Raw genomic sequence first — 22,130 nt, 5'->3', positions numbered from 1 at the left:
GGAAAAATTGGGCTCTGTGGGATGGAAATGTTTCCATAATTTCCTGTTGAAACTGCAGGTGAAAGTGATTACATTCTCCCAAAGTGTCTGGATTCGTTAAATGGATCCAGTAGCAGCAGCAGTGTGCATTTGGTTTAAGGACCTTGTAAACATGGAGGAGTTTCTCCAGCACTGGTGTTAAATTAATTCCTAGGAAAACTGCTAAAACCCTGGATAGGAAAGAGGTGACAAAGATACCACAGAAAGGCCGTGGCAGGATTTTATCTGGGATGAGGACCAGGGCAGGGAACAGGGGAGCACCACCCGTGCGTGCTGTGCAAGGGGCTGCTCTGCAATGGGATACTCTAATGAGGATTTCTAATTGGGCATTCCTAATTGAGGGCAGCCAGAGGGAGCAGGGAGTGCTCAAGGTGTGGTAGCAAAGCCACGGGAAAAGGGAGGTTGCATTTTGGGGAAGGGGATGAAAGCAAAGCCGAAGTAACGTCAACAATTTTTGGCATTTTATCTGTATCCTGAAAATACTCAATCCCGTTTTAGGGCAGGGGAATTGTCTGATCTCCCTTTCCAGCTCTGTTTTTAATGGATACATCTTGTTTTCATTCTGGCTTTGACAAAACGTGACGCAGCTCCTCGGCTTCATTAAAACGACATTTGGAAACAAACAAATGAAAGGCTCGACCACAATCTTTGTAAGGGGATTTTTTATGGTTTGTTTTTTTGTTGTTTTTTTTTTTTTTCCCCTTCTGGAAAGTTTTCATTTGGACAAAAGGGAATTTACCACAGGGGTTAAAAAAAAAAAAAGAGGCAATAATCGTTCCCTTGGAAAACAAGGAGAACATTTGAGCACTTCTTGTTTCCCTCAGATTTATGTTTACTGCAATCTCAGCGGCAGCAGGAACACAGTGTTATAATTCCAAGGATTATCATTCCAAATCACTGGTGTGGTGACCCCTTATCTCACCCCTTATCTCTCATAGTTACAGCCATGAAGAGGGTCAGAAACCCATCCCCCACCTTTTCCTGGTGTGCTCAGCAGACGTGCTGCTCTTTCCCCATCCAAACCCCACAGCTCCCTGGAATTCCAGGCGAACCTTTCCTCCCAGCCAGACAGGCAGTGGTGATAATTGGCCCTCACCTGAGATCATTTTTCTTCTTCAGGCTGTTGGACTGATGTCCTGGAAACCCTAGAAAGAGGACACGGCAGAGGAGGAGCAGAGCGAGCGCTGCATTTCCCAGCGTTGGAGAAGCCAAACTGGGGTGGATTCCTTTCGCTTGGACGCAACGTAATTAAAAGGAATTCATGAGGGAGAGACACACAGGGAAATTCCTAACAACATGAAAGGGAGGAAGGGATGGCTCATGAAAGAGTGGTTCCCTCTGCTTTTCTTGGCAGCCCAGCCAAGCTCCCTCAACACAAAGTTGGAAGAGGACTCCACGCTGAGCAGAGGACGACGACGAGCAGGCGTTGTGGAAAATGGCCTTTCCCTGAGCAAACAGGTTCGATATTCCTGCATTCTCCATCTGCTCCTTAAATCTGCTCTCCACGAGCCTCGACCTGGAGCCCAACAGACTCAGCCAGGCTCAGCTGCTGGGGTGGTGCAGCACCTTCGTGTCTCAGGCACCTCCACCCAGCCGAGGCACCCAATGCCTGGGACATCCTTCCCTCAGCCCTTGCTCCAGGCAAGGGGAACTTTGCATCTGAGTCTGCACCAAAATCAGTAATTTGTGCACAAAAGTAAGATGGGTTGAGCTCCCCCGCTCGCATAAACATGTCAAAGCTTGTAGGAATTGTTGTTATTGTGCTGAACAGGGGCTGTATCAGCACCAAAAATCAAAAATAATCAGAGAATCACAGATTGGTTGGGGCTGGAAGGGACCTTAAAGGTCACCCAGTGCCACCCACCTGCCATGGGCAGGGATACCTTCCACTAGCCCAGGATGCTCCAAACTTCGTCCAGCCTGGCCTTGGACGCTTCCAGGGATCCAGGGGAAGCCACAGCTTCTCTGGGCACCCTGTGCCAGGGCCTCCCCACCCTCACAGGGAGGAATTCCTTCCCAATATCCCATCTAATCCCATCTAACCCTGCCCTCTGGCAGTGGGAAGCCATTCCCCCTTGTGCTGTCACTCCATTCCCATATCCAAAATTCCTCTCCAGCTCTCTGGAGCCCTTTTAGGTACTGGAAGGCTGCAAAATGTGGAACTACTCTTAGGCTTAATTTGACCTAACTCAAATGTGGAGGTATCTTAGATTCAGGTATGATTTTTAGAATTCAGTATCACTATGAAATGCATTTTAGAATCAGCAAAACAAGGAGCAGGGGGATCCTCACAGAGTTATGCAAAGCTGACTTCTATTGAGTCAGAGAAGTGAATGGAAGTCTTCCTAATATAGTTCATTTTTCTCTTATTTCCTCAATTTAAAGTAAAAATACCAAAAATCCAACAGCAACTGGAATATAGAAAAAGGACAAGCAGCCAAAACTAGCAGGTCTGGCTCAGATTCACAACACTACTCTCTTTTCCAACACTTTCTCCTGAAAACCACAAATTAGCACAACAAGACTTGAAAACAGGCTCCACAGATGGATCCTGGTGGCAGAGATATTCCTGCAGCCTGGAGGGGAGCTTTGCAGCAGGATCTGGAGCAGAGCAACCCAGCAGGGCTGATTTCTCCACTCCCAGAGCTTGGGGACTTTTGCTTCCAGCTTTTCTCCACCCTTGTGGCAGCTCTGCCCAAGGAAATAACCAAAACCAGAAATTGTCCCTCCTCCTTTACTGGGTTTTGTTCCACTGCTGAATAGACAAGGAAAAAAACCCCAAACCCCAGAATTTCTTTTATTTTTATTGAATCTGAAGTTGCCTTTTGGATGTCCTTGCCTGCTACAGAGCTCATGGGAAATGAAGTGGTTGGTTGAAGGCACTGGCACAGCTATATAAAATAAGAGTTTTGTGACATATGAGTGAAAATCACCTGGAAAAAACCAGGGTTAATGGGAAAACAAATGGGAATGGGCTTGAATAAACCCTGCATTGCTCTAGGGCCGGGTTTCTCCAAAGCCCCCAGGACTGGCTTAAACCTGCTGCAGTCAGTGACAGCACAGCTCTCAGCGTCTCTGGGCACAGAGTCAAGCCAAGGCTGAATCCTTCACTTCTCATTTTCCTGGGTTGGGTTTCCATCCACTTCCTCCTCAGCCTGGGCTGTTTATTGCTTTCCTGCAGCCCGTGGAGGATTCCTTGTGCATGTGCAACATCCCTCATCCCACAGCGGAGCAGCGGAAATAACAAGGATAAGAAACCCCTCCGACCACTAAACCCAACAGCAGAGCACTTCGTGGAGAACATTTGCTGATCTGCTGAAATCAAAACACTCCCCAAGGTGGCATGAGGAAACTTTGACAGCCCAGGCAGGTTCCTGCCCAGCAGCCAAGGAGGGGAGATGCCAAACTCCCCCTTCTGGGAACCCCACATGTGTCAAACTCATCCAAGGAGGGACTGCCCCAGATCTGGGCACTGCGAAGAAATTTGAACTCTTCTTTATTTTTTCTGAAATACTGTGCCTCAAATTTGATTCTGGTTTGGGTTCAGCTGCCAACCTGATCCTCTGAGAGTTCAATTTTTGTTTAAGGGGGAAAAACCCAGTGGTTCAGTCTATATTTGATTTGACTCATTGCAGCAATTTCAGTTTTATGTGGACAGGAAATCACAGAGAAGCAGAGCTGGGTATTTCCCACCACAACTACGCCAGGCTCACAACCCCTCCTGCCTCGGGTGCTTTTGTAGGAAACAGCCCCAGTCCTACCTAAATTTATTTGACACAGGCTTAGATCATGCTGAAGTCAGGTTTAAGCATGGGTTTAAGTGCATTTGAGTTAAAACACCAACAAAAAAGATGCTGTGCCAGGACTACACACTCCAGGCCCTGTCAGTCCTGGGAGTTTATGTGCTGACAAAGGTCAAATGGATGGAAAACAAACCATCAGGCCCATTGAAGATGGAACAAAACAATGAAAACACCCAGAAACGAGAGCAGGAAAAAATTTGGACAGGAACCACAAAGTTAATTGCAACCAGCTTGGCTAAAACACCAAGATGAAGTGAATTAATTAATTTTCTTTTCCCTGTAAAAAGCAACAAATGTTCTGAATTTGCTTTTAGCTGAAATGGGCAAGAATCTTTTGGAGGTTTAAAGCAATGAGATGGTTTCACTCTGACTAACCATTTTTAAAAACAACGTGGCAAATATTGCTCAAATCAGCTAAAAGGCTATAGCAGACAAGGCTGAAATGGATCTGTCAGGAGTGGTCTCCTTGGCTCCAAAACTCATGGAAAAGATAACATTTGGAACACAAGTTGAATTATTAGCCTAAGGTAAGTGGTTAACGAGTGCTAAATATACATGTCAGCGAAAGATACACAAACCCAAAGTGGCACTTCTCTGCTCAGAGATGATGTAGGGCACGAACAACCATAAATGAAATCCATAAAGTGGCCTTTTGGGATAGATTTCCCACTTAAAGAACAGCAAACTGGAGTTGGGATCCCGTCATTTTTCCCATTCTCACCTTCCCTGCACCCACAGGTGCCAGGTTAGCCCAGCCCTACACCCACCCCAACTAATACCCACTTTTCATGGCTTCTCTGCTCCTCCCCTGAGTTTTTTTGAGGGGTGAGAGTTGGAAACACACTGTCCCCTGGTCAGATATCTCCTCTGCCACAACCCCAGCTGCTTTGAACTGTGATTTATTTGCAGAGGAGGGTGGGGGACGCCTCGGTCCCAGCGTTCAAAGCCAAGCTGCCAATTGTTTGAGCTCGCTTTGCCCATCAGACTAAACAGGTTAGGGCTTGGCTGACAGCCATCACCCCTCCAGGTGATCCATCATCATCTGGGACCCCTGGGAGTACAGGTTCTCCCCATCTGGAACCCAGTGCAGGGGAAGGGGGAGAAGGAGCCCAGGCGTTGTTTACTTTGGATGTCGTGTCCTGGCCATAAATAAGGCCCAGAAGCTGCACGTGTCAGCACGGAGTCGGTGCTGGATGGCAGCAAAACACATGATCTCAGAGCTGGGGGGTGGCTCTGCTGGTTCCACGGGGCTGGAGGTGGGGCCAGCCCTCCAGGGACATAAAACCCACAGTCACAAGGGCCTGGGAGGCACAGGATCAAACACAGACTGGAGGGGGCTGGATTTTAGGACAGGATTTTTAGGCAGAGAGCCTGTGCTCTCTGATGGAAAGTGAAAATGGTTTTGCCTGGGAGCGATATCCAAGCTGCACAGGATGCCCCTCACAGCTCAGGGAAGAGATTTTAAGCCTTCCAGCCCTTGGGAGGATCACTTCAAGGATGACAGGGTGTAATACCAGCTCCTGTAGAAACAGAAAGGGAATGGGACCCCAAAGAGGGTAAAACAAACATTTACAGGCTGGAAATGACAGCAGTGAAACAATTCCACCAACAATCATTTCAAGGAGAAGTGCCCAGCTACTTCCATTTCCAGTTTGGGTTCATGCTGGAACACAGTGTCTCAAACTGCCTGAGATTTCAGGAATATGTTATTAACTGTAGTAAACAAACTGGGAACCAGATCTGCCCAAAATGGGGTTTTCCAGCCCAGCTTTGAGTCTGCTTTTTGAGCTATTTCAAAACTCGTGCAAGTATTCCAACTAAAAAACAATAGAATTGAAAACTTATCCAAACCAGAATATTTTCAAATAAAATAGGAACATCAGGTCACCAAACAAGAGAGGGTGGGAGAGGGTCCCACCTGTGTGAGTGCACAGCACTTACAGCTCGTCACAAAACCTTAATCTGGACGGAAGAGAAAACCTCCAAATAAATGCTTCCTTCCCAAAGCTGCCACTCCAGGAAAATGGTATGAAAAAGCCTTCCCATACCTTCCCTGAAGCTTTAATTCATGCAAAGGTTTTTTACCAATTCAATTAGTCCATACTTTCCTGCTCTCCCTTCCAGGCTGGTGTCAGGCTGGGAGGTGGGGAGGGAGACTGGAAGCACCCTGAGAGAGAAGGCGAGGAAAGAGTGAGAGAAGGGAAATGTTATCCCAGTTTGGAGCTATGGGGTTGGCAGCTGAGTAGGAGGCAAGGAGGTTCAGCACACAAGTAGCCAACGGCCTTTCCTTTAAGGGGTGTCTGTGGTCCCGTATCCTCCCAAGGAATCCCAGAAGCTCCTGAGGTGCCAGAACAGGACCGGGAATGGCTGGAGCTGTGTCAGGGGACTTTGGAATATCAGGGAAAGGCTCTTCCCCCAGAGGGTGCTGGGCACTGCCCAGGCTCCCCAGGGAATGGGCACAGCCCCGAGGCTGCCAGAGCTCCAGGAGCATTTGGACAACACTCCCAGGGATGCCCAAGGTGGGATTGGTGGGGTGTCTGTGCAGGGCCAGGAGTTGGACTCCATGACCCTTGTGGGTCCCTTCCAGCTCAGGACATTCTATAATTCCATGATTCTCATTCTTCATCCATCAAGCAGAGGGAGGCATGCATGGGAACCAGCAGAGGCTAGGGAAGAAATCAAGCAGACCTTTCATCTTTGGAGAGGATGAATTTCCTCCTCAGCCTTAATTTGGCCCCTGAGCCGTTCTGGTGGAGGCTGCCATCACAAACAGAGTGCTCTGTTTTCCTGACCAGCATCCAAGGGAGAGCTGAAATCCTCTTCCTAGCAGGCCGGGTTTTTCCCTTCCTGAAAAGGGGAGGAGAAAAGAAAAGGAGCCCAAGGGCAGCCCATGACAAACTGAGTCTCCTCTGTCTCTCCTCCAAATCCTCTGGAGAGGATTATTATTATTGTTATTTCATCCTCGTTGGGATACAGGAATAATATTTACCCCAGCTGCAGCCAATATCCAGCATCTGCAGCACAGTGCTATGGATCTGTCACATCTGGATGCTCGGGATGACGGAGGGGAGTTCAAACACAGCCCTGGAACACGAGTCCAGCAGGAACTACTGGCCAGCACCCAAGGAAAATGGCCAGGACAAGGAGTGAAAGTGGTGGTCAGTGGCTCATCCCACTACACTCAGACCACACGTGCCAAAGCAAACGGGAAGCTTTGACCCTGGCTGAGATTCCCAGCACAACCCTCCTCAAGCAAGCCACAGCCCATCTCAAATGATCCCCAAATACCAATAAAGTCCAGGAGATGGGAAAGCCCCAGGAAAGGATGCTCCATGCTGAGTGTTAGACAGTTGCAGCCCTGTTTGTAACCCCTCCTTCCTGAGTATACTCTTATTTTCTGCAGCAGATTTGAAAAGAATAAACCCCGTAAGATGAGAAATGCTACACAACCCTGAAAATATGGTTTGGGGTTTTTTTTTCCCAGGAAATGAGAGGCATTTGTGGGGCTGGGGGAAGAAATCACATATTTAGGCTACTGCTCTTAGTCACAACTGGTCTCATCAGGAAGATTTCTACTGGGAAATGATGTTCTGGGGAGTCACCTTAATTTTTGAGAGCATTGTGTCAGACGAGCTTGATTTTATCAGAGTTTACAGGCTTGATTTTGTCCAACTAGTCTGTCTTTTTCACTTAAGTTTTGCACAAGCTTAGGTAACTCAAATTAACATCAAAACTGTCATTCAGACAATTTTTATCAGTGAAGGTTTTTTTTAAAAAATACCACTTTTTGGTCAAATTTCATTTTTGACATGTAAGGGAAACAAATTTTCCTTTAAATTCCTTTTTGAGTTATGAAAAATTTCACGGATGACAACATCTGGTTCCCACATGGATGGGATTCTTACCAGGATGAAGCCTCCAGTTTGGTGTCTCCTCAGATCACACAGGTCAAATTCGAATTGGCCTGGATGGAAATGGCCCATGAAGGATAAGAGCTGGATGGGTGGAAAAGCAAAAAGGCGACCAACAGAGTACAGAGTTGGCAGAGCTGGTGGATTCCATTGGGGGGTCAGTGTTAGGGCTGGTATTTTTGTCCATCTTCTTTATTAATGAGATGAAAATGCGATGTAATATGCCAATAAAACGAGGGAGAAGAAAGAGAAAAGCAAACAACCCAGCAAAGCTGGCAGCCAAAAAAAAAAAAAAAAAAAAATAGTATTTCCATGAGGTTACTGCTTAGACAACACCTGAAACAGCACTGAGCATTCTGGGCACCCAAGGTTTTAATTTGGAGGGAGTTCATAGAAGAGTGACAGAGATAGTGGAGAGGGAAGTGTTGAACTTGGCTCCGGGAAAAGTTGGACAGAACGACAGGCTGGGAGTGCTTAAAGAAAATAAACACCCAGGGAGAAACCCTGACCTCGCTGGAGCTGATGTCAAGACTTCCACTGACTTCAGCAGGGCCAGGATTTCACACTGAGAATGGGGGATTTAGTGGAGGAGAAGGCTGAGTGAGGGAACCATGGGATGGAAACAGAGGAAGCAAGTTCAACGTCAAGGGGAGACAAGGCAAGAAATCTCAGTTTTGTCTAAAAGCAGCAAAATCCAGAGTGCCAGCTACTGCATGGGAGAGCCAAGTGCACTTTTGTAACCCTCTAATTAAAGCAAGGTTAAATAAAACAAGTGTTACATATTCAGCTCTGATGAGAGGAGAAAATTGGATGTAACAAATCCACCCCCTGCAGCCAAACTCCCAACTGGAGCATCTCCCCACTTCAAGCACAGATGGTTTTATATGGGAAGTGTAAATAAGAAGTTACCATCTGGTTGATAAAAAAGCTTCTCTGCAACATTTGACTACATGTGTAAACATTTAAAAATACTTTTTTTTTCTCCCCCCAGTGTTTTAAGGTTTTCCTTGAGAATGCCCGCAGAGAAAGAATTCCCATAGACGTCAAATGTGATAAACCACAAAAATGTCCCATGTTTGTCCTATAAATTTTAAATTTATATTGAATTTCACTGCTATCTGTGTGGAAATATAACTGGATTCTACTGCTCAACATCTGGTGAAATCGAGACTTGGAGAAGCTGGGTTCTGAAACCTGAGGCATTTGTAGAAAAATCAAGCGTAAGGCAGCCTATTTCCAGAAAAATTGTTGGAAAATTCTGCTTGGGAGGTGGAAGCTATGTGTGCATTTGAGCTGAAATTGTCAACCAGTTACTTGTTACGAAGGGAAAGACATTCCTGAGGGAGCAGAAACACAGGGTTGGAGTTGGGTTTTTTCTCCAAAAGGCCTTTTCCTTCCCAAACTGATGTATTATCTAAATAAAGCTCCGGAGGACTAAATAGTACTAAATGATATCAAAAGGGAATCCTGTATTCCAGGTGGCACAGAAAGTTCAACCACTTTTTGCAAGGAAAGGTTTTTGTCTTTCTCCTTTTCCTGCAAGGACACTGAGGAAATTCCAGTCGGGCTTGGCCACCTAGGCAGGTATCCCACCCCATCCATCTCTCCAGTGAACAGCACCTCTGCCAGCACCTCCTACAGTTTTCCCCATCCAGAGGGGCTTTTACTCATAATTAATATTAAACTAAATGATGAATTATAAAAAAAAAAAAAAAACACTTAAGGAACACAGGCACAACCCAACACCCTCTCAGCTCAGAGGGGAGTTTAAGTGATTACAGGCTAAACTTTGAGGCAGAGATAAGAGAACGCATCCCTGAACCACCATGCCGAGCACAGCATTGGACAAGCTGCCAAACTTTCTCTTTCTAAAGGGGCTGAGTGAGCAGTGGGACTGCCAGGGCCCCAAAGAAGGGACAACATCATCTCTCAGAGTCTCTGTGTGCACGTGAAGAGGAAACACTTCAGCACCAATATCGAGAACCTGCCAATTTCCTGAGATAAATAATTAGAGTTGCCCTCCTGGATGTGTGCTCTGGAAGCAGAATCAACACTGGATATTCATCATAGTTGTAAAAATATCCTCTGGTTTTATATCCTCTCCAAACAAACTCTTTTCAAGCCAAGATCAGCACCCTGGCATCGTTCTGCTGCTTTTAGCTACAAGCTCTTCATGCACTCAAGAGCCTCTGAGGAGGATCTCAGGCCTTCTGGCCAAGGGTTGGTCACCCCTGCTCCAGGCTGACCCTGGAGAGCTCCCATGGAGCCACAGTGCTCCAATGCCCCAGCTGGTGTTTTAATCCTCTCCCCTCCATAAAAACCATGGAATCCCAGAACGGTTTGGGTTGAAAGGCACCTTAAAGATCACCCAGTTCCTGCCCAGGAACAGGGACACCTTCCACTCAACCAGGTGTCTCAGAGCTCCATCCAACCCAGCCTTGAGCATTTCCAGGGATGGGGCAGTCACAACTTCTTTGGGCAACTTGTTCCACCCTCACAGCCAGGAATTTTCTCCTAATATTCAACCAAACCCTGCTCTCTGTCAGTTTGAAGCCATCCCCCCTTGTCCTGTTACTACATGGTCCCTCTCTGTATTTGCATTTATCCTCCATTTAGACATCAGAGCCTGAAATGGAGATCCCTAAGGAATCCAATGCCACCATCCTTCCATCTGGGCACACAGTTGGCTGAGAGCAGTGGGAAAGAATCCAAGAATTCAACATTTGCCTGGAAGCATGGCCAGTGTCCAGCTCAAGTCCAGCAAACCTGAATTTTTGGCTGGACCTTGAAGAACCACTGCAATGTCACTGGACCAAGTGAAACACTTTTGGCTTCTCACTGCTTTTAATCACTCATTTAAAGCTGAGCCACGAGGGGAAAATAAAAACCAAACCCCAAAACTCCCCTGGATGGGGCTGCTTTGCTGGTAGAGGGGGTGAAAAATTTCCTAGACCAAACTGCTCACGGTACACTTACAGAAAGGTTTTGTTGTTTGGTTTAAATTTAATTGTTATTACATTTTTATTGAAAGGAAGCTGAAAATGTTTACTGACGTGACCCATACTCACTTTGTGCTTTTTCACGTGCCAGAAATGTTCCATTGCAGGCACCCTCTGAAATGTTTTCCTTTTTTCCTGCACACTCTTGAGTTTATGTCAAGTCTCCTCATTAAACCAAGAAGGGATTCCTTATCAGCTGCCTGGCCCGCTGCAATGTTTGCAGTATGGAGCAAGATGGATATTGCACTCTATTTAATCCTCAAAACTGGGAGAGCTGAGGGGAAGGACTGGTGCCAAGGGACAGCATTGCCACAGGGCAGCCTTCCTGTTCACAGCCAATCGCAAACACGCACAGGACCCTCTCCAGTCTGCCCCAAAAGGTGAAAAACTTGTTTTTCAGCAGCTCAGCCACACACGGGCACCCATCTAGGCTGCCCTTCTCTGTGTAATACAAAGAAATCAGCCCTTATTATGAGGGGAATTGCATCCCTCTCCCTTTAACAGCTCCCAAGGTTTTCCATATGTCCCCCCAAGCCACTGTCCCTTTTGCCCCCAGAGCCAGCTCCCTTGGGATGGGAGAACCCAGCTGGCTGCACCAAAGGTGTCACCGGTGTTCCAGTCCTTCTCCTCACCAAGCTCCACCAGGATCTTCATGTTCCTCCCCAAGATCATCCTCTAGAGCTGTTTCTGGCTGGGAACTGGTGGTGGGGGAGATGACCTGAAGTATTTTCTACTTTCTTTCCCATTCCTCCAGCAAATGATGTCTCGATTCCATCTGGCAGGACGCGGACAGAAATTCCTCATGAAGCAGCTCAGACACCACAGGAGCGTGGATGGAAAGAAAGCCTGGAGCTGTTGGCAGATGAAGAGAAGCACAGAAAATATAAACAAGAAGAGAGAAACTAGGAAGGGAGAGGAAGAAGCCCTCCCCTCCTGAAGTTTTTAAGTGTTGGTGAAAACTACAGCACCTGTGCCCAGAAGGAGAGGACATGGACAGCCAGCTCCAGCTGTGGAGGGAAGGGAGGGTTTGTGGAGCTTTACCCAGTGAAGGGTGACAAAAAGAGACCTGTTCCTTTGGCTTGGTGGCCAGTGATGGCATTCCTGGTCCCCTGATGTGCTCATCAGTGGGAAGGGTTGGGTTTAAAAACACTTATGTGGGGTTGAGAGTCAGGACTATGGGGCCTTCTGCTGAATTTATGGGACTGACACCTCAGGACATGGCAGGCAGAGCTGGGGGAGACCGGTCACTCCCCCAGCACCACCTGGCATCACATATCCGTGGGGATACACTGGCAAAAGCTGCAGTTAATATGGACAGCAGCTGAAGCCTGTTCCTGGAAATGCAGAGCAGGAGGATCCTCACTAACAACACACGAGAGCCACATGGGGACCATGCACCACCTCAGTTTCCTGGAGGAGCTCAAACCAGCCCTCAAGTGTTATTTTAGCACAGTTCCTTGTCTAAAAATATTTATAAAATGCTTGCTTGAATCCCCCTTTAAAAAAAAAAAGAGTAAAATGAAATAACTTTCCAAGCCCCACTACTGCTTATTGCATCTTGAGCAAAATATTTTCTTAACCTTTCCTATCTTCAGCCCTTGGGGCTTTCACTGCCTGAGCAAACCTCTCTCCTCCTGCAGGGCAGCAGGCTGCCTGCCTGATGGTTCACAAAGTTACAGAGGGCTGCAGCAACATCAGGATTTGGGAGCAAACAAAGGAGAGGAAAATAGAAGCTTTTCAAATCTGTAGTCTTACCACGAGCACTTGGGTTTCATCTACAAGGGGTCAGTGGGAGAAGGAAATAATTCATAGATGTGGATCATTATCTGATGTGCAAGGCTTGGGACCCTGGGCAAGACTAAAGGTGTCCAGAATCACTTCAACCCAGAAGCACCCAGAGTTCAGCCCTGAAGGCAGCAGGGAATGCATCTGAAAGGAAAAGCTCGGGGATGACAGTACACCTCCTGCTGGGAGTGCTGCTGGGAGGAGAGACCTTCTGGGAGGCCCTCAGGATGTGGAAATAGGGATCCGTGTGATGCTCAGGGGTGGACAAAGCCTCCCTCGGGGATTAGGGAAGGATCTCTCCTCTTTTCCTCCCGGGTGATCACTGTCCCTGACCTGAGACCAGTTCTTCCAAACCCACCCTCTCCACAAGTCGTGGGCAACCTGAGGCCCGTGGGACTCAACACCTAAACCTGAACCAGCCCATTTTTAAGTCGTTTTATTACTTGAGATAATCTAACCCATTTTGTGTCTGCAGCGTTTGCCCGGCTCTGTTCCCAAAATCATCTGGTTTAGCAAATCCCAGGACGGAGCTGTCACCCTGCCCCCGGCCATCTCTGCTGCTGCACATGAATGGGGACAGACTGAAGTGTTCCTGGGGTAAGGGTGACCTACTTTCATGGCTGCACTACAGTTCATTACCAATTCCTAATGATCTCATCGTTCCATTAAATGAAGGTTGCCACCTGTCCCGGAGACTTTAGATCAAGCTGGGATTAACAGATCTGCTGACCCATTTCCCCCTTTTGTAGGACACAGCCCCACGATCAGTAGGGTTGTTTCTCTTCCTTTTTTCTTTCCCCAGACCACTCAAGGTCGAGCCTTAGCAGGAATGTGGTGCTGGGTCCCATCAGCAGAGGATGCTGAAGCCGTGTGGCTCCTGGTGAAAATCCTGCCCAGTCCGTTTCAACATCAGATTCCACCTGCTTGGATCCCACCAGGAAAAAAGGTCCAACCCTACACACTGGGGGGGAAAAAAAGGCAGAGGGGAATTGCTGAGGTTGCAATTAGGGCAAATGAAATTCTTCCAGTTTAAAAGAGAGGTTATAAGAGACTCTATTAAGGATCCAGAGGCTGTGTGCAGTTTTGCTCCGGGCAGTCATCCCTACGGCAATAATCTGGGAAGGAAAAATCCTGGATTAGCACCCAGCAGCCATCCTGGCTCACGGACCCTCACAGGGATCCGTGTCCGACGGGCTGTCCCGCTGCCAGCAGCCCCCAAGGACAGAGCCCAGCGCCCCAGAGAGCTGGGGATGGCAGGCTGGAAGCAGAAGGAATAAAACAAATAAAGCAAGAAGGAGAGAGGAATAAATTCCCATGGACAGGCTCAGCGAGCAGCCAAATGACCTCAAGTGCACCTCTCGCTTCCCTCGCCCGCGGAAGGCAGCAGTGCAGCTGCATTTTTCATAAATAGGAACACCCCAGCTTGATGTTTTTTAAAGCTGTCTAGACAGTGGAGCAAGACCTTATTTCAAGTCACATAATCACTTTCCCATTTTTCTTCGCAGCAGAGGACGTTTTCCAAGATTAGATAGAAGCTGGTGGAGCAACATGTTATTAACCTTGGGTGTGCCTCCCTGCTTTGGGCTCTCCGTGTCCGAGCTGGAGGTGCCTTTCTGTCTGATCACGTCTCCCCTCCATTCGTGCCTTCCCCTTGGACAGGAAAGCTCCCAAGATGGATAGGATTACACTTGGATCACAGACAATCGGGAGCACAAAGGGTGCTGCAGCAAAATGCCAGCTCGCTGTGGCAAAAGGCAAATATAATCTTGTGCTTCCCGATATAAAACAGTGTTAGAGGGAAAAATAACATTAAAAAACTTGGTGCTGACCTCCTTCGGGCCAGAGTGCCCCAGGTTGTCAAAAGGAGGTGGTCAAACAGCAGTGACTCGTTCCCACTGCCTGGGGGAGAAGGAACGGAGAGATCACGGAATCCCAGTGTGGTTTTGGTTGGAACATCCTTAAAGCTCATCCCATTCCACTCCTGCCATGGGCAGGGACGCCTTCCACTGTCCCAGGTTGCTCCAAGCCCCGTCCAACGTGACCTTTACTGCTAGCCCAGGGCCAAGGATGAGGCTTTCTGACCAGGAATAGTCCTCATCCTGTACCTAACACAGACCATTTTCCCTGTGGGATGTGAAGGGATCTGCGCTCAGGTTATCCAGGGAAAGCAGAGTCCAGCATGGCTTGGTACGCTAAATGAAGTCAGCAAAAGCTGATGGCAAATAGACCATCACAAATGGGATTATTTCAGTGTGGAGAGCTGGGATGAGAGGTTTGCTGCCCTGACGGAGAAGCATAAGGATAGAATTCCATGGATTTGGGGAGGTGGGTGGGTGTTTACAGCCGAAGCTCAGGAAACACTGCTTGCCTGCTGTTCCAAGACCCTCTCCCTGAGCACCGCCTGCACAGAGTTACCCATCAGGAGGAAAATACCTGGACTGAGAGCCAGGCATTGCCCTTGTGCCCAGCTCCCTGCGGGATTGCCACATCTCCCTGTGGTGTTACAGAGATTATCCACCCACAGCAGCAAGGCCAGCCAGATATCTCTTTTTGCTTCCTTAACATTTTCCTTTAGAGGATACAGAACCTGACTTTGGGAATCCTTTCAGCTCAAGAGTTTCCAGTATTTCCCTGCTCCCTCAAGTAAGCAGCTAAAATCATCCAGAGCTGCCTTTCCTTAAACAAATTCCCTGCTGCTGTGGAGAATACATGAGCTGCCTGAGATTAATGTCTGGCTTCATAATTTACATATCAAGTGCTTTAATGAATTGTTTTCGGTATCATTGTCCTTACCATGAATAAACTTAAAAGTAATGGATTTGTAATTAATTAAAATTTAATTACGATAGTTTGTCATTTTATTATTTGCAATTATTGCCATAAAGGTAATAAAAATTGCAGGATGTCACAACTGAATACAAATCCCTAATCAGGAGCAATCAACTCGCGCCGTAACCTTGAACAAGGGTGATTTTATTAATGCTCCAAGTCTGGAGCCCAAGGTGGCACCTTGAAGGTGGCAAATGCAGCATCCTCAGGCCTGGCTGGGGCCACGTGGTGCTGTGGGGGGGTCACAGAATCCCAGAATCAGTTTGGTTGGAGAAGACCTCCAACTGACCTGTGATGGATCCTCACCTTGTCACCCAGCCCAGAGCACTGAGTGCCACGTCCAGGCCTTCCTTGGACACTTTTCAGGGGTGGAGAAGAAGCAAAGAAGCTTTCACTCACCTCCCCTGACCACACTGATTTCCTGGAGCAGTTATCCACCATAATCCTTATCAGCTATTATTTCTTCCAGGATGAGGTTTTAATTCCTATCAGGTTTAAAACCCTGCTTTAAATCCAAGTTTCTGCGTCACCTTCTAGTATTTAACTTCCAGACAACTGGGCTTTAGTGTTATAAAGGCCATTCCTTACCCAGCCTGGTGTTACCCCTCTGCCTCCTGCAGCAGAAGTCTCTTTTTTATGAAGTTTGAAGGATAAAAAGAGAAGTAGGGTTAAATGATCTCTGTGTTTGCTGCTGCTGTCCCAGGACTATTTCCAGGACTCCCAATCCCCGTGTTCACATGCACTTCATTCTTCCCACTTGAGGGAACAAGATATGGCTCTTCTCATCCCTGCTCCAACCACACCCACAGTTCCCTGGCATATTTCCTTTGGCTTGGCCTGATATCTTATAAAAACACGTCTGGGAGCAGTTTTCCACCAGCCAGTCTCAAGCCATCTTCCAAAGGCATGAGAACTGCCCCCAGAGCAGCAATTAGGCTGTAATTAAGCAGAGACTTTCCCAGTGAACACCCTCAAGGGACCATATTTGTGATGTGGGAGAGGGTATCCAGGTTGCCTTGTCCCATCCTGCTAAATTTATCCCTTCTCGCTGTCCTTTGCCAATCTTTTCCACAGCCCTTGGTCCGTTTGTTCTTTGATGTCCATTAATTGGTTGGGAAGAAGGAATTCCACTTTTAGCTTCATTTCCTAGGGAAAGGATAGGGGCATTTGCCCGTCCTCCCTTCATCCCTGAATGGATTGGCCAATTCCTTGGAGAGCCCAAACAGAAGGAGAGAGGCCGTGTTGCCTCTCTGTGCCTACAATTTACATGAAAAACCCCAAACCTGGGGGTGACTTTCACCACGCTGGAGAAACCCAACACTGGTGGGGACCCCTGGCAGATCCCAAGCCTCGGAGCCGTCACATTTGCGATGGAAAACCTCTCTCCTGCTCCTGGTTGGGAACTCAGCCACCACCCCATAAATCAGCAGCCCCGCTATCGCCTCTGCTCTGCCAGCAGACGGTCTGAGGTGAAAAAACACAGTCCTGGAGGCGTCAGCCTCCGTGGGTTATCTTGGGGCACGGGGAACACCAGGGACCCTCTTTATGGGATGGCGGTTTCCAGGCTCTGAAATTCCCTTCCAGGACACCTGGAGAGGCCTAAACAGCCTTAATTTCTAAGCTGTGCTACAACAGCTCAAGACCTCTCCTGTCTTAGCCCCTCCACCTCAGAGAGGTTTGCAGACACGCTCAGCTCCAGGCATGCAAACTTCCAAGTGCCGTAGCATGAGACTTCAATGTACACACAAAACCCCACAGGATCTGGGGCTGAATTGAGGTGGAAAAACAAGCCCACCACAGTCCTGCAGTATTTGCATTTCTTGTAAACATGCTTGCAAAAGCACTTAGCGAATGAATGTTAATTGTTCCACAGAAATCCCACCCTGTTCAAAGGAGAAGGGGGAAATAAAACCAAAATAAGCCCTAGGTGGATGTTGCCAATTTTCCCTTTGACCCACCCCCCCAAAATAAAATTCAGGTGATCTCATCCCGCATTGATCAGCAGAGACCAAGTAAGAAAATAAAAAGGAAATTACTTCATCTTAAGTGCCTATTAACTGATGTTAAGCGATAAAATAAAAGCTTAATTTGAGAGGAAAAATTCCTGTGACAAGCCCATGGATGCCAGAACAAGCTGGTTGTGGCTGGATCTGTCAAAAGCATGGAGCTGCAAGGCTTTAAAGCAATTTAAGTGCCTTCAGTCGGATTTGGGAGACAATTATGTCCCAACCAAACATTTACATAAAAATGGACCTCTGCTTTTGTTGCTTTTCCAGTCCAAGGCTGGCAGAGCATTTTGTATGTGATACAAGGAGGATTTTACACACGGTGCAGCTGCCAGGGGTAGCAGAAACAGATAAAACTTGACAAATTAACAGCAAACAAAGGGAGAGAACTTTGAACTTCCTTGTGGCTGTGTGGATGCTGAGCCCAAGCTTCACCCACAGCAGTGCTCTGGTTTTTTGGGCTGGTCCTCACCATTGCACCTGGTCTGGGTGGGGTGAAACACAGCAGAGATGCTGGCTGAGAGGCCAGGAGCAGGGATGGATGTGAGAGTTATCCTTGCCCAGGGCCAAAAGCAGAGCGAGCCTCCCAAAACTCCGCACGCATCTCGTGGGATTCCGGGATTATCGGGATGACTCAGGAGCTCTGGCTCCAGCAACGCCTTCACTCCAGCACTGTGGTTTCCTCAGAGTGATGTGATTATGCTGAATGAAAACGAACTGAAATGATCCTCATCAGCCAGCGTGTGCTCCAGAACAAGGAGCTGCTCCAGGGAGAGTTCCGGCTTTAACTGCTGAACTTGCTGTGACCTCCTGCCTGCACGGACCCGTGACTCCCAAAGCAGCTGAGGATCCCTCCAGCTCTTCTTTTCTCTCCTTGAGCCTTCCTACAAGCTCTCCTCAATTTTTTAACGCCTCCCTTGGCAAAGGTGACTTCAGCCTGTCGCTTGCTTGCCCAGCAGCCCCGTGTCACATATTCCAAAGGCGGGAGGGAAACCTCTTCCTCCTTCCTTTTTTCCAGGCCTTTCTGTGCCTGTAACATATTAGTTAATCCATTGTTCACGCCCTAACCTCGGGGCTCTTGTGGCATAAACAGGAACTGGGGTGGCTTGACAGCTCTGGTGCTTTCTTCTCCCTGGATTCAGACCTTCATAAATCAAAGCTGTCAAAGCTCTGCCCCACGGTGCCACAAGGCTGATTGTTTGTGGTGTGGATTGATGACACCGCTTGGCAGGGACGAGGTTTGACCTTGTAGTGGGCAGGTGAACACATGCATTCATACCTGGCCACCACAGAATCCCAGTTTGGGCCAGAAGGGACCTTAAAATTCATGTCTTTCCACCTTCTCCCATGAGCAGGGACACCTTCCACTATGCCAGGTTGCTCCAAGCCCCATCCACAAGCCAGGGACTCTGCGGCATCATCTTAGGGCATCCTGGAAAATGGAGACTCTTCTCCTTCCTGAGATAAACCTTCTCTTTCAGACCTATTTCTTTATATGGAAATACTCATCAAGTTCCCTAAAATACGAGCAAACAGGAAATTCCTTATGTGCCACTAAAATAGAGGCAAAATCCTTGCTAGGCTGACACAAAGGTAAATAAAGATGGACTATGTAAAAACAATCAAAACTACTGTAGATCTCACCAAATAACTCATTCTTTTGAAGTAAAATTGATTCATCTCTCCTAATTTTTCCCTCCATTGTTCCAAGGAAAGCTTTGCCAAACTTTGGGGCAGCTCTCGTTTCCTAGAAAAGGACTCGTAGACAATCTCCTTATTTTTTTCTTTTTTAAAGCAAGTTTTTGTGACCTCTCCCTTTCCACAACACTTTTGGTTCATCCCCTGTGTCCTTCAGTTTCCAGACAGCAGCAGCAGAAAAATGCCCTGGCACAGGTTGCCCAGAGAAGCTGTGGCTGCCCCTGGATCCCTGCAAGTGTCCAAGGCCAGGTTGGAGCAACCTGGGCTAGTGGAAGGTGTCCCTGCCCATGGAACTGGATGGGCTTTAAGGTCCTGCCAACATCAGCAGAGACCTCACATCATCATAACCCCACAAACACTCTCCTCTCTCTTTCTTTTAGGTCTCCACTGCCAAAATTACATGAGATTCCAATCTCCCTTCCTTTCAGCAGGGAGGTTGGAAGACCTGCACAGATTCCCTGGAGAGGGGAGCGATGACTGATCCGTTTGGGTCTCTTCCACAGGGAGCGCCAAAGGAGGCACCGAAAGTGTGGAAGAAGGTGAATTACAGAAGCTCAGCTTGCACACAGGGGTCCCACCAGGCAGCACAAGATAAGCAGCCCTGGGAGCATAAATTAGGACAGATGATAAGGCAGAATTTCCCCTCTAACAGCTACATGTGTTCCTAGGATTGGCTCCAGAGACGCCTATCATCGGGTGTCAAACAAGAAGCAGCAGAAATCACGGGGAGTGAATTCCTCGTCTTTTTTTCTTGCAAGCATGTGGTGCTTTCTCCCTTGTTCAGATGAAGTGGATGATTTCAGAGCCTAACAAGCCGTGGTTGGATGGCAGGAGCTGGGATCAGGACAGATGCCTGGTCACCCATGCTCAGTCACAGCAGGCAGCAGGAGCTCCTCTGCTCCAGCAGAAGTGAGGGCTGGTTTGAGCTCTAGAAATCAAATTACAGGCACCGAGTGCTCCAGCTTTTGTTGTGACTCTCCCTTCTGGATAAACAGGAAACCACAGCCACATGGCAGGGAGCTGCCTCCACACTGGCAAACACTGATAGAAATCAGGGCATATTGACATCCTCTGTTTATTCACTGCTTTGTTAACCCCGTTTATCCTTGGCCACATCCACGGAACAATTCCCACTCTGCCACCCATCCACTGCTCCTCTGTCCCCCTAAAGTGTGCCACTGCTAATTCCCTGCCTCTAACCATCACCAGCAGCTCCTTCTGACCCAGACCTAAGAGATGTGCACTTTTTGAGGTGCAAACACACTTCCTCCCCTCCTCCAGAAAGATTTCCACCAAGAATCTTGCTGTTAGTTTTGGCCTGCAGGCCAGAATTCCTCTCCTACAAAGGAGCCAGATCTATTTCAAGCGCCCGACCTGCTGAAACTCAGGACAAATCTCCAGCTTAACTGGGCATGGCACAGCCAAGACCAGCCTACATTTGGCTGTCAGCTCTTTATCTCTACCTGGAGGTTTGATCCAAGCCTGAATCCATCCCACTGGAATGAGGAGTTTTACAGGCGTTATCAACTCCAGTGTTACTGACGCTCCAATGGCTGCACTACCCCAAAACTGATTCATCCCCAATGGTCTGTATTTTGCAGTTCCTCTGCTCCTGAAGACTTCCCTCCCCACCCCAGAAGCGCTGGAAACATCAAGGTGGTGTTCCCACTGTCGGCTCTGGGATGTCAGAAATAGATGACATGGAAAGACCCCGAATTCCTGCGTGTTTGAGGGATTTCTTCACCCAGCTGAGTGCACAGCAGGTCACAGAGCTCCTTCTTTCACATACCCTTGGCCTTAGAGGAGGAAGACGACTGCAAAACTCAAATGTTTGAGCTGAAAATGATTTTGGGTGTAAACACTTATTATTCCACCCTGTTTTTGCCGGGTAAGGAGCCCCTTCTCCACAGCTTGGGGGTGGTAGGATGAGGAAGAGGATGAAGGCTGAGGGATATTTTGCCAGGCAACGAGCTACTAAAATCACTGGGCCAGGTCGGTGGGGATATGCAAGGCTTTTTCCAGGGGAATTAATATTTCCAGCCTGTCCTGGAAGGGCTCTGTCCCCTCCATGCTTTCAGTTGCCCTCCCGGATACCTGTTCTACCTCCCATTGTCCTAACAAGGAATGAAAAAGCCACCTCGTTACAACTCCACGCTGACACAGCTTGGGGCAGGGTCCCTCCAGTTCTCAGGGAAAACCACACACACTTTAACCCCTTGCAGCTGCTTGGAGCAGCCAGATGTTATTGCTTCCAATTTCCTCGGCCCCGCGCTCCTTCCTCACGGGGAAAGCTCTGCCTGGAGCCTCGGCCACAGAAGGGGCTGCTGAAGATGTAGGGTGGGGTTGGGTTCGTGCTCCTTCCTGGCAAGGGCAGCCCTGCAGATTCCTGGATATTCCCAGTTGCAGATGTTCCCAGATGAACCAGCATGGACTGGGAAGCTGGGCTCAACAGGGCAGCAGCCTGAGAGGTTAAGAAGGGCCGTGCTGCCACTTGGGGCAGGACTCCGTCCTGTCCTCAATTTGCCTGTGGCATCCAAAAGGAATTTTTTCCTATTTCTCTGCCAGGCAGGGGATAAAAACAACCCCGCAGTACTTTGTTGTTGTTTATACTGGATGGGATGAAAGCTTTCAGTATTTGTTATATTTAGATGTCTTTCAGCCCCAGAGTCAGGGAAACATTACACACGATTCTTGCTCTGTTTACCCTTCACTCCATTCCCTGGCTTTTATTGTTCTTCCAGTTTATTCCTCTTCCAATTTAGGTCACGTTTCCCAAGGACCACAGCACAGCCCCATGTTTCCCAGGGAAACCAGCACCTCTCAGTAGTGGCCACTGGTTTTGTGGCTCCCAGGTCACCTCAGCCCTGCCTAAAGCAAGGTGCATCCTCACAGAAGTTTTATTGGCAGCTCTCAGGCAGGCAGAGATGGAGAAATGCTGAATCACAGCCCAAATGACCCTTTCAAGCCGGTAATTCACCCCAAGATAAAGGTATTTATCCACTAGAGGATGGTGCTTGGTGCAGGATCCCCCCAGTCTGACCTTGCCCTCCCCAAAAAGGG

General features: G+C 48.1%; 1 long non-coding RNA gene across 1 annotated transcript in view; it reads right to left on the bottom strand.

Moving 5' to 3' along the window:
• Positions 1 to 10,433: 10,433 nt before the first annotated feature.
• Positions 10,434 to 22,130, bottom strand: part of LOC138113473 (uncharacterized) — a 38,930-nt gene continuing 27,233 nt past the window's right edge. Inside the window, exon 5 of the long non-coding RNA XR_011152191.1 lies at positions 10,434 to 11,604. This is a non-coding gene — a long non-coding RNA (uncharacterized lncRNA). The remainder of the gene's footprint in view (positions 11,605 to 22,130) is intronic.

This window comes from Aphelocoma coerulescens, chromosome 7 (genome assembly GCF_041296385.1).
Source record: "Aphelocoma coerulescens isolate FSJ_1873_10779 chromosome 7, UR_Acoe_1.0, whole genome shotgun sequence".
NCBI classification, from domain to species: domain Eukaryota; kingdom Metazoa; phylum Chordata; class Aves; order Passeriformes; family Corvidae; genus Aphelocoma; species Aphelocoma coerulescens.
The sequence above is the reverse complement of the archived record's forward strand: the minus strand, read 5'-3'. Positions and strand labels throughout refer to the sequence as shown.